The sequence below is a fragment of the Cricetulus griseus genome, chromosome 5 (assembly GCF_003668045.3).
Source record: "Cricetulus griseus strain 17A/GY chromosome 5, alternate assembly CriGri-PICRH-1.0, whole genome shotgun sequence".
In the NCBI taxonomy this organism is placed as follows: Eukaryota; Metazoa; Chordata; class Mammalia; order Rodentia; family Cricetidae; genus Cricetulus; species Cricetulus griseus.
In genome coordinates, this window is record NC_048598.1 from 185,712,292 (window position 1) to 185,723,159 (window position 10,868).

Consider the following 10,868-nt stretch of genomic DNA (forward strand, 5'->3'; position numbering starts at 1 on the left):
TGTGCCATCAGCGCCTTCTCTGCACTGTCACCGCGCTTGAACGCACCAGCTACTCCCTAATTAAAGGAGAAAGAAGTCGCTGCAATGTACACAGCACACAGGACGGAGAGGTGGACGGTGGTGACAGCCCGGTGACAGTGTGGATGTACTGGTTGCCCCTGGACTGTACATTTATTTAAAGGTGATTAAAATGGTAACTCTTGACATGCATATCTTACCACAATGCAAAATCAACACGCATGCCTTATTCACCGGCAGTACCCTCGTATCTGCCTTGTGTTTGGAAACCATTAACACGCGTGAACCACTGAGCCCACGGGCCCTGAAGGAGGCCAAAGGCAGACTCTGCCTTCTCCTCTCACCGCAGCTTCTTCCTGGCCCCATGTGTCTTGCGTTCATATGCTGGCTGCTGCTGGACGGGAGACCCTGGAGTTCTCAGGACTTAGGCTGGCCTCCACCTATGCTCCAGTCTGGTTGGGGCCATTAGACCCACTATGTCAAAGTGTTTCACCCAGGGCCAGGATCGGGCAAGTCCCGAACGCTACTGGGGCCAAGGACAAGTGGCCCTCCCGTAGTCACTCCCATACACACCCCCAAAATAAAAATGGCATTTACAGGTCAGGTTGGGAAAGGGTTGGGGAGGCTGTAGCAGTTTAAGGAGTCCCTGACTGGGATTGGGGGGTGGTGGTGGTGATGGTGGCTGTGTCAGGCCCTGGCCTGGAGAGCAGGCCATACCCTTGGAAGCATGTCCCTCAACTGCAAGCTCCCTGAGGGCAGGCACCTGACTCTTGCTGCCAAGTTAGTCCCTGGGAACCGGGACGGGGCTAGCTGGTATACACCAGGTGCCTACTAAATGCCGAGGCTCCCCCACCCCCCCAGCAGGCTAACCCAGGCAGTGCCCGGGACACAAGGCCTCGCGCCCCGCACTGCTCCATTCATGTCCGCCGCCATTCATGCGCGCGGGACTCATTCACCCCGCGCGCCGCCATTCCGCGCCCTGTGAGCCCCGCGCCCACCACGTGCGCCCAGCCCGGCGCGGCGCGGGGAAGCGCCGGAGCAGCCGCGGCTGCGCGGGGCCGGGGCTGGCGGGGAGCCGGGCCGGGGGCGGGGGGGGCGCTCCCTGCGGGAAGCGGGGCGCTGGGGAGCCCGGCCGCGGGCTCGGGCGCTCAGAGCCGGGGCCATGTGGACGGGCAGCCGGCGGCCGGGCCGGCTTCGCCGGGCGGTGAGTACCCGGGAAGCCTGGCGGCTAGGGCGCGGGGCGGGGCGGGGCGGCGGGCACCACGCCGGGGCGGTCCCTGCGCGCGCCCGCGGCGGCCCTGGGTGGCGCCGGGGCCCGGGGCCCTCGCGCGGGGCGGGGCGGCTGGGCCTCCGCCGCTGCAGTGCGCGTGCGGCCTGAGGACGTGCGGAAGGCGGGTGCGGGGGACCCGGCTGAGCCCACCCCGCTCGGGGAGGCGGGGGCGGGCGGCCGCAGAGAGGCCGCTGAGCCGGAAGGAGACTGGACAGCGGCTCGTTTCCGAGCGTGGGCCGCGTGCGTGTGCCCGCGCCAGCCTCGGGCACCTTCATCGCAGGCGGCCTTAGCAGGCCGCCAGCAGCCCTCCCATTGCCAGGAGAGGAAACTGAGGCTGGGGAGGCAGGGGCTCGCCAGGGCCGCTCTGCAGGCGCTGACCTGCTCCCAGAGCTCCAGCACGTTGGCTGGGAATTGCTGCCCCTAGTATTTCCGCTTCCTGTCTGGTTTAGAGGTGTTTTCTTTCCTCGTGGGTGCCCACCCCATCAGAGCAAGGTTCCTTTGGGGCAGGAGCTGTATGGGCAACGTCCCAGAATCTCCTGAGTGAGCAGGATGGGCCAAGAAGGGCCCCAGGAGCATGGGCTGCCTGCAGGAGAAGTGACCTGTGCAGGGTTGCAGCCCTGAGGGGTGTCCCACCAGTGCAGTCCCTGGACCAGTGCCTTGGGCACAGATAGGGCATCGTCTTCATGAACTCCCTTCCCCGGAGGTCCTAATATCCCGGGACCTCTGGAGGCCATGGGACAGTCTCTTCTGTTCACTGGGCCTCAGTTTCTCCACTGGCCAGGAGCAAGTGGTTTTTGCTACTCACAAGTCCAGGCTATGAGATGGTCTCTAGGAAGAAGCCCCTTATCCACTGTGGTGTGTCTGGACAGCCCAAAGTGGCCGTTGGGGGCGGCTCTGCCTGGCATCTATGACAAGCAGGGCGGGGAGGCAGCAGCAGGGCCTGGCAGTCTCTGCAAACCCTTAATTTTCCCACATCTCACTATAATCAGGGCGGCTCTGAAAAGCCAGCAGTGGCAGATGCAGGCGCAAGGCGAGGGGCTGCAGCCCAGCATCGAGGACCCTCCCAAGTTCCTGTCTCGCAGGCGTACATTCCTGTGGCACAACCTGCAACTTCTGGGACCTGGGAAGTGAAGTGGGGAGGCAGGACTGCCTGGGGCCATGCTGCAGGAGCTTCCCAGAGGCTAGAGGTCGAGTAAGGGACCCTCAGGGGCCCAAGAGCAGAACTCAGTTGGAAGCAGCCTGTACAGGAACTTTCCAGCCTCTCTCTGTCTCTCTCTCTGTCTCTGTCTCTCTCTCTGTCTGTCTCTGTCTCTGTCTCTCTCTCTCTCTCTCTTTCTGGCCATGAGCACCCGGTTGGCCTGCGGTAGCTGTCATTTATAGAATACTGACTGTGTATTGGGTAGTGTCATCAGCACCCCCCCCCCACCAGCAGCACCTCGGAGAATGGATGGATGAACAAGTGGATGAGTGAGTGGCTGGGAGGGAGTGACGGAAAGGAAGTCCGTCACCCCATGCCATCCGCCATAGCTTGGGGACAGTCCACAAGAATTCCATACAACTCACAGGAGAAGTCCCACAGGCTAAGTCGGAGGAGGTGAAGTTAGTCTTGGGGTAGGACAAGGCTTGCAGGGAGGAGTGAGAAGGCGTGAGTCTAAGGACCAGAAAAAGCATCTTGATGAAATGTGGCTTTCAAAGACCAGGAGAGTCCTTCTGGCACAGGCCTGATGTTCAGAAAGCCTAAGCTCACTGTGTTGGTCCACAGTTGCCCCAGGGTCCCTTCTCTGTTCTCATCCTGCCTCAGCTAGCTGGTCATGGGACTGGTGGAGAATTCTGGATTCGGTCTGAAGCCATGGGTTCCTGTCTCTGTTCTGCCAGTGGTTTGCTGTGTGACCTCAGGCAAGGCCCTAGACCTCTATAAAGACCAGTACCAGAGGCCAAGCACCCAACACATCCTGAAGAGTGAACCAGAGCAGGCTCCATCCAAAGATGATCAGGCAGCCTGACAGTCCCACAAGGGCTTCTCTCCTGGGGAGGGAGGGCCGGACCCTGTGGAAGCTGTGGGTGATCTGAGCTCACTTCCTTTCTGGAGAATGAGAGATGGCAGAATTCTGGGTGGACAGAGCAAATAGGAAGTGTCAGGGACTCAGATACCCAAGAACTGTGGCTGTCCTGGAGGATTCTTGGGTTATCAGTAGGAACCTGAGTGTCCCAGGGGACTTTCCAGAGTTCCCTGTATGAAGGGGAGCATGGTACAAATTCGGCGCTTGGAGTAGAATGCGGGAAGAAGGCCGAGGTCTCTGCGGTGCTTCTTCCATACATGGTCTGTGGTGGGCCTTGTGAGTCTGTGGTCTCTGGAACTTTTGCCCCGAACGTGGTCTATGGTGGCCATGTGCATTTCCCAGTAACCCTGCCTCTTCCCAGTTCTTCCTCTAGATACAGAGTGGCTGTCCCTAGCTTGGAGAATTGAGAGAGCAAGATGACTTGGGTTTCCAGGACTTACCACCCAGGAGCAGCAGGCCGTGCCTACCTCTTCTTCCTGCCAGTCTGGGTAGTTAGATGAGGTGGCACCCTAAGGTCTGATGGGCCCTTGTTCTTGCAAGCAGTGTGGTAGGCAGTGGAGGGATGTCAGGAACACAGGGGAAGCTGTTGGGGGTTGTGGCAGGGGACACTGGTTCTTCCAGGGACTGAAGATTCCTACTGATGTCTTCATCCAAATTCCAGCCCACAGCAAGTTCCCATCAGGTTGGGATGATACCTGCGAGCCAGCATCTGAACCTGTAGGTCTGTCCCCCTGCCCACCTATCCATTGAATTGACGTATCCATTCAGCTATTCCCTACACACCCCTCCATTTCTTCATCTGCCCTTTCACCCATTCATCCACCCACCCACTCCCTACATACCCATCTTTCTTTCCACCTACTGATTGATTATCCTCCTACAAAGTCATCCATCCATCCACCCACTCCCTTACACACCCATCCATCCACCCATCCATCCACTCATCCACCCATCCACCCATCCATTCACTCACCTGTTCATCCATTACTCTATCCGTCTATCCACCTACCCATAAATACATTCATTCATTATTAACCTGTTAATCCATCCACCTACCCACCCATCCATTCATCTACCTACCCACTTATCCATCCATCCATCCATCCATCCATCCACTCACCTACATACCACAGCCTCCTTGTTAAGCCTGTGCTATGTGCCAGGTGCAGTGCAGAAAGCTGCCATTCAAGTGAGAGCCATGGAGACTAAGCAGATGAGTTCTGGGGGGCCATGTCATGAGAAAGGCAGTGGGTATGAAAGAGACTGTGGGTGGCATATAAGACCTAAATGTGGGGACAACAGGGGACAAACTATTGAATTGGACCTCTAAAGTTTAGCCAGGAGTTAGATGGTGAGGAGCTTGGAGGGGGAGGGTGGTAAAGATAGTGGTTGCCAAGGCCCCTGGGCCACACAGAGTTCGATACATTCAAGAACTAGACACATTCCCCTGGGGGCAATGGAGGGAAGGCTCTGGGTCTTCAGAATTCTGCCCGCTATGTGGACATGTGACATTGTCAAGTCACCTAGGCTGGAGATTTACAAAGCCGGTGCTGCCATATGTAGGAGGCAGATGATCATGGGTGCCGATGAGGCGTGGTGGCACCTGGGGCCTCAGAAGTGACGATGGAGATGGTAGGGAGGTTATCAGGGTAGAGTAGAGCTGGCTGTGGTTTGCCCACAGTGCCCCGTTGAAACCTCCATGGTGCTGCTGCATGGGCTTCAAAGAAGCATCTTGAAGCACCCACAAAGCCAGGACCCTGGGGGCTTGCCCTGTGGCATCTCAGCCGGCTTCCAGGTGCACAGTGTGGACAGTCAGTGCCAAGGTAGTAGCGGAGGCTGCCAGCTGGCTGAGGGCCTAGACCTGACACAGCTTTAGTTTCCTTTGACGCTGGGGGTGGCACAGTTACACAGCTCTCCTCCTTCATGGCACTACCCCGTCGCCACACCTGGGCCAGCACTACAGGTCCCTGCTCCAGAGTCGGTAGCCGCCGTCACCCAGCTCATCCTCGTGTATCTCAATTGTATGTAGTTGCTAGCAACCAAGACTGGAAGTAATTGTGACTTAAGCAGCACTGGGCCATCTTTCTCCGGCTGAAGTGACAACACAGACAGGAGACATGGAGCTACTGGGAGGTTCCCCTGGTCAGCAGGATCCACTCTGGTTTCATCTTCCCGTGCTCTTGTCTTGGTGCATGGCCTTGGCCACAAGCATGGTTCATGGTGCAATGTGGCTGCCACAGCTCTAACTACAGAGCATGACAAAAAAGGATATCCAAAGAGGAGCCTGAAGGACGTAGGAAAGCCACCTGGTCTGTGTTAAAGAGCTCCCTTACTGATGCTCCTCGTGTTTTTATAACTCCCTGGTTTCAAGGGAGCCTGGCAAGTATGGGATTTTAGTTGTCGATCTTGCATCTCATATGAAAATGCAGGTTCTTTTTGAGTGTGTGTGGTGTGTGTGTGTGGTGTGTGTGTGTGTGTGTGTGTGTGTGTGTGTGTGTGTGTGTGTGTGTACACGTGAAAGCCAGAGGTTGATACTAGTTGTCTTCCTCTGTTGCTCTCCACCTTATTTTCTGAGACAGACTTTCTCCACTGGACCTGGAGCTCACCAATTCAGCTAGGCTGGCTGACCAGAGAGCTCCAGGGGATCCTCCTGCCTCCACCCATCCAGTGCTGGAGTGACAAGACATGCATTGTCAGCCCCACCTTTGTGTGAGTGCTGGAGATCTGAACCCAGGTCCTGGTGTTTGCATGTTACCCACAGAGTCCTCTCCCTGGCCCCCATGCCGGCTCTCGGTCAGGAAGAGTAGAGGTACAATGGGCACTGGATTATAATCTGGTCCAGTTGTGGCAGTTATGCTTTCCCTGTGCCTATACTGAGTGGTGGCTGTGACAGTTGTCTGTCCTTCTGTCCTCTGTCCTCCAGCCATGGCAGCCCTGTCTGTCCACCAGGCAGAGCTGAGGACATGACTTTCTCTCTCTGGACTTTTCTCTCTCTCTCTGACACCGATCCCCAAAGCTTGCATTTAGTGACAATCAATTTTGGGGGTGTGACCACCACGCGCTGGCACTGGGTCGATGGGTAGGAGGGCATTGGCTGGTCGTCGTGGCCTGACCCAGGAGGGCAAGAGCGCTCAGCTTGGGGAGACAGATGATGGGAAGCATGACTCTGGACCGCCTGAGAAGGATGCTTACAGGGGCCAGCTGCCAGGCCCAAAGCCCTGGCCCTGCTAGCCCTGGGTGGGTAGATTCCAAGTGCCTCCTGCCGTCCAGGACAGAAGCCCACAGCCACAAGCAGAACCCTGGCACAGGCCTAGAGAGCACTGTTTCTCACCCCAGCTGTAAAGCAGGCTGCTGCCAGGCCAGGGCACTGAGGTCTCCTGGCTCTCCTTCCCTGTCAGAACCCCCTAACTCAGGCTGCAAGGTTGCTGGGGGATCCCTTGCCCGCTTGGGCCGCTGGCGGGAGGCCAGGCTGCCCTTCTCCAAGTTCCTGGATGAGGTCACTGTGCGTGTGCTGGACCCAGTGACCCTGGAGGGCTTCAGGGGTCCTCAAGGCCACAGCCAGGAGCCCTCTCCAGGTGAGCACAGCACCAGCCCAGCCCAGGAACCCCAGACCAGAGCCACAGCCTCTGAGGAAAAGGACCTGGCTCAGAGCCCCTGGCATTCCTCGGAGGCCACAGGCACCAGGGGCCTTGGCATGGGCAGCAGCAAGCAGGGAGATCCAGCTGGTTCCCCCAGCATGTGCCGGGTGAGTCCCCATCCTACCGCCAGCCCCAAGCATGAGCATGAGTCTGCTCCCCACAGGTCCTGTCCAACTGACCCCTCATCGCACTGTTTTATATGATTGTATCAGAGACCACAAGCACCCAAAGCATGAATCATTGAGATGAAAGTGAGTGGGTGGGGTCTGGGCTCGGAGTAAACAATACTAGTAACAATATTAACATCATTGCTGGGTCAACAGAGCCTTCCTCGTTCACCACAGTTGGAGGCTCCTAAAGATACTCCTCTTATATACTGAGGACAATACTCATGGTTCTGATTCCATCTCATCTGACTCAATTAGCAAAGCACTATAGCTACCAGGATAGTTAGTGGTCCAGGGAGAGGCCCACCTGCCTATTGATTGGCTCACCCTGCTCTAAGCTCCTGACTGGACTATCTCATTCTCTATTACTCAGTGTCCAGGGAAGGGCACTGCAGAGCCCAGCTGCAGTGAGCCTCCAGTCTGTCCTCATGGCCTCCAGGTGGCCTGCCTCCAGGGCCAGTCTTATAAGGGGGACATAGAGTTCTGCTTCTCAGAGGTCCCCAAAGCCTCTGCTATGGTCCACCAGGGCCAACTGCCTGCTGTGTGATTGGGTGGGCCTTCCTGCCTCCCCCTCCCCAGGCCTCGGTTTTCCCAGCAGTGTATGGCTTCCGATCTTGTCCCCATCTCCTCCATGAGGTACTGCTAATCGTCTGGGATCCCCACTGTCTGCAGCTCTGGGCTCTGTATATATATATTCTCTCTCTCTCTCTCTCTCTCTCTCTCTCTCTCTCTCTCTCTCTCTCGCTCTGTGTGTGTGTCTTTCTGTTTCCCTCTCTATCTCTCTGTCTCCCTGTCTATGTCTCTGTTTCTCTCTGTGTGTCTCTGTGTGTCTCTGTCTCTCTCTCTCTTTCTCTCTCTGTCTGTGTGTGTGTGTGTGTGTGTGTGTATCTTTCTCTGTCTCCCTCTCTATCTCTCTGTCTCCCTGTCTCTCTGTCTCTGTTTCTCTCTGTGTGTCTCTGTCTCTCTCTCTCTGTCTCTGTCTCTGTGTGTGTGTGTCTTTCTGTTTCCCTCTCTGTCTATCTCTCTGTCTCCCTGTCTCTATCTCTGTTTCTCTCTGTGTGTCTCTGTGTGTCTCTGTCTCTCTGTCTCTTTCTCTCTATCTCTGTCTCTGTGTGTGTGTCTTTTTCTGTCTCCCTCTCTGTCTATCTCTCTGTCTGTCTCTGTCTCTCTGTCTCTTTCTCTCTATCTCTGTCTCTGTGTGTGTGTGTCTTTTTCTGTCTCCCTCTCTGTCTATCTCTCTGTCTCCCTGTCTTTCTCTGTGTCTCTCTATCTGTCTCTCTGTCTCTGTATGTGTGTGTGTATGTGTGTGTCTTTCTGTTTCCCTCTCTGTCTATCTCTCTGTCTCCCTGTCTCTATCTCTGTTTCTCTCTGTGTGTCTCTGTGTGTCTCTGTCTCTCTCTCTCTTTCTCTCTCTCTCTGTCTGTGTGTGTGTGTGTGTGTGTATCTTTCTCTGTCTCCCTCTCTATCTCTCTGTCTCCCTGTCTCTCTGTCTCTGTTTCTCTCTGTGTGTCTCTGTCTCTCTCTCTCTTTCTCTGTCTCTGTCTCTCTGTGTGTGTATCTTTCTGTTTCCCTCTCTGTCTGTCTCTCTGTCTCCCTGTCTCTATCTCTGTTTCTCTCTGTGTGTCTCCCTGTCTCCCTGTCTCTATCTCTGTTTCTCTCTGTGTGTCTCTGTCTCTCTGTCTCTTTCTCTCTATCTCTGTCTCTGTGTGTGTGTCTTTTTCTGTCTCCCTCTCTGTCTATCTCTCTGTCTCCCTGTCTTTCTCTGTGTCTCTCTATCTGTCTCTGTCTCTGTCTCTCTGTGTCTGTCTGTCTCTCTCTCTCTCTCTCTCTCTCTTTCTCTCTCTCTCTTTCTCTCTCTCTCTCAGGACTGAGGACCATGGCCCCAGGGGAGTTGCTGACACCCAGGCTTTTTGGAAGGCTCTGTCCCAAGGCTCCAGTTAGAACTTGGAGGGGTGCCTTGCAGCCGAGACTCTTGGGGACTTGTTAGACCAGGGGTACATGGTGAGACGGGACCATCCTTAAAACCCATCTGTGAGAGCCAGTGCCTGGCCTTCAGCAGCTCCTCTGGGAAAGGAGTGGATTACCAGCATGGGGTGCTGAGTTTTAGTCCTGCCTCTGTCCTGTCTGGGTGAGTGGCCATGGGTAGATGAGGAAGAAGCCAGTGGGGAAGGTCACAGGGAACCATAGCTGCTACAGACTTGGGACTGAGAATCACTCATACCCCACTATGAATGACTTAAAAGTCAACTTTTTTTTTTTTGAGAATCAAAGTATCAAAAAGAAATCAAGAGGCACTGAGCCAATGATAGGGTAGGGTAGGGTAGGGTTGTGACAATATGCTTGATGTTACATGACCTTGAATAAGTGGTTACGCATGGGTTTGGAAAGTACCTCCCTCCTGGTGCCCTGGGAGCCTCCGAAGGGCGGCTGCTGCATGCACCCGTCTCCTACCATGTGGGAGTGTGGGACGGAGTTGCTAGATCTTCCAAATTTTTCAGTAGAAGCCAAAAATATGGATTTTAAAATGTAAACTCTTCCAATTTTTAAATGTTGGCTCAAACATTTAAAGAGAGAGAGAGAGAGCAAATGAAAGAAAGAAACCTCAAACAGGCCAAATACAACATGCTAGCGGGCCAGATTTAGCCTGGGAGGCCAGTTTGCAGGCGCAGGTCTGGGTGATGAATGTAATGGGGTTGGAGGGGGATCCCTGTGAGCCCCATAGATCCCAAAAACCCCAAGGATACAGGGCCTACTGTGCCCAAGAATGGGGCAAGCCATCCTTCTTGGGACAGCGCCAAGCCAGGCTAACTTGCCAGGCAGCCTTGGATGGGCATTCTTCTTGCCCCCATCAGCTGAGGTTGCCATGGGGACCCCACAGCACCGACAGAGCCCTGGGGGTTGCCTAGGGATGCTAGATCCTGTCCTTAAGTCTCCTGTGACCCAGCCATGGCACAAAGATGACCTCTCCCTACTAGAGACTCTGCATGGGGCCTGCAGGTACCATCCTGACTCCTGTGACTCTGTTGGCTACACCAACCAGTGTAGGGGGGTCTTAAGTGCCACCTCTGGTCTGGCCATCCCCAGATCTGCATTTCCTGACCCTGTTCCCCAACTCCAAGTCCCCACATCTCCATTGATGCCTCCATTGATTGTGTAGGCAAGTTCAGACCCTCTAGACAAGAGTCCTGTCTTCCTCACTCTCCAGCCAGTCTGCATCCGGGAGCCTTCCCATCTCTTCCTGGTCACCACCTGGCCTGATACAGGGGCTTCTGCTAGACCCCTGGAGTACTCAGTATTCCCAGCTGGGGTACACACTGCTCTTCCCCAACAGTGGGTCTCAGCACCCAACTTGTGTTTGTTGAACAAATGCAGGAATGCCAGGAGCAAGGGAGAAGTCTTCCCAAAACAGTCATATAAAGACTGACTCTCTAGGGCAGGCACCCTCTGCAGCCTGGTCCACAGGACAGCCCCTTCCTGGGGCCACCTATCACTCAAAGCATCCCCCCGAGGATTTTCCATCCTTCCTTCCTAGATGAAGCCTGAGGCTCAGATGGGAGAGAGCTTTGGGGGTGTTACACAGCTAATTAAGGGACTCCCCCATTGCAGTCAGTGAGGGGTAGGCTCTGCCCCTCTCCCACGATTCAGGCTGTTTCCTCAGCTCCTGTTAGGATGGCAGTGAAAGAGAAATAGCCAAGGAAAGAGAAGTGAGGATGAA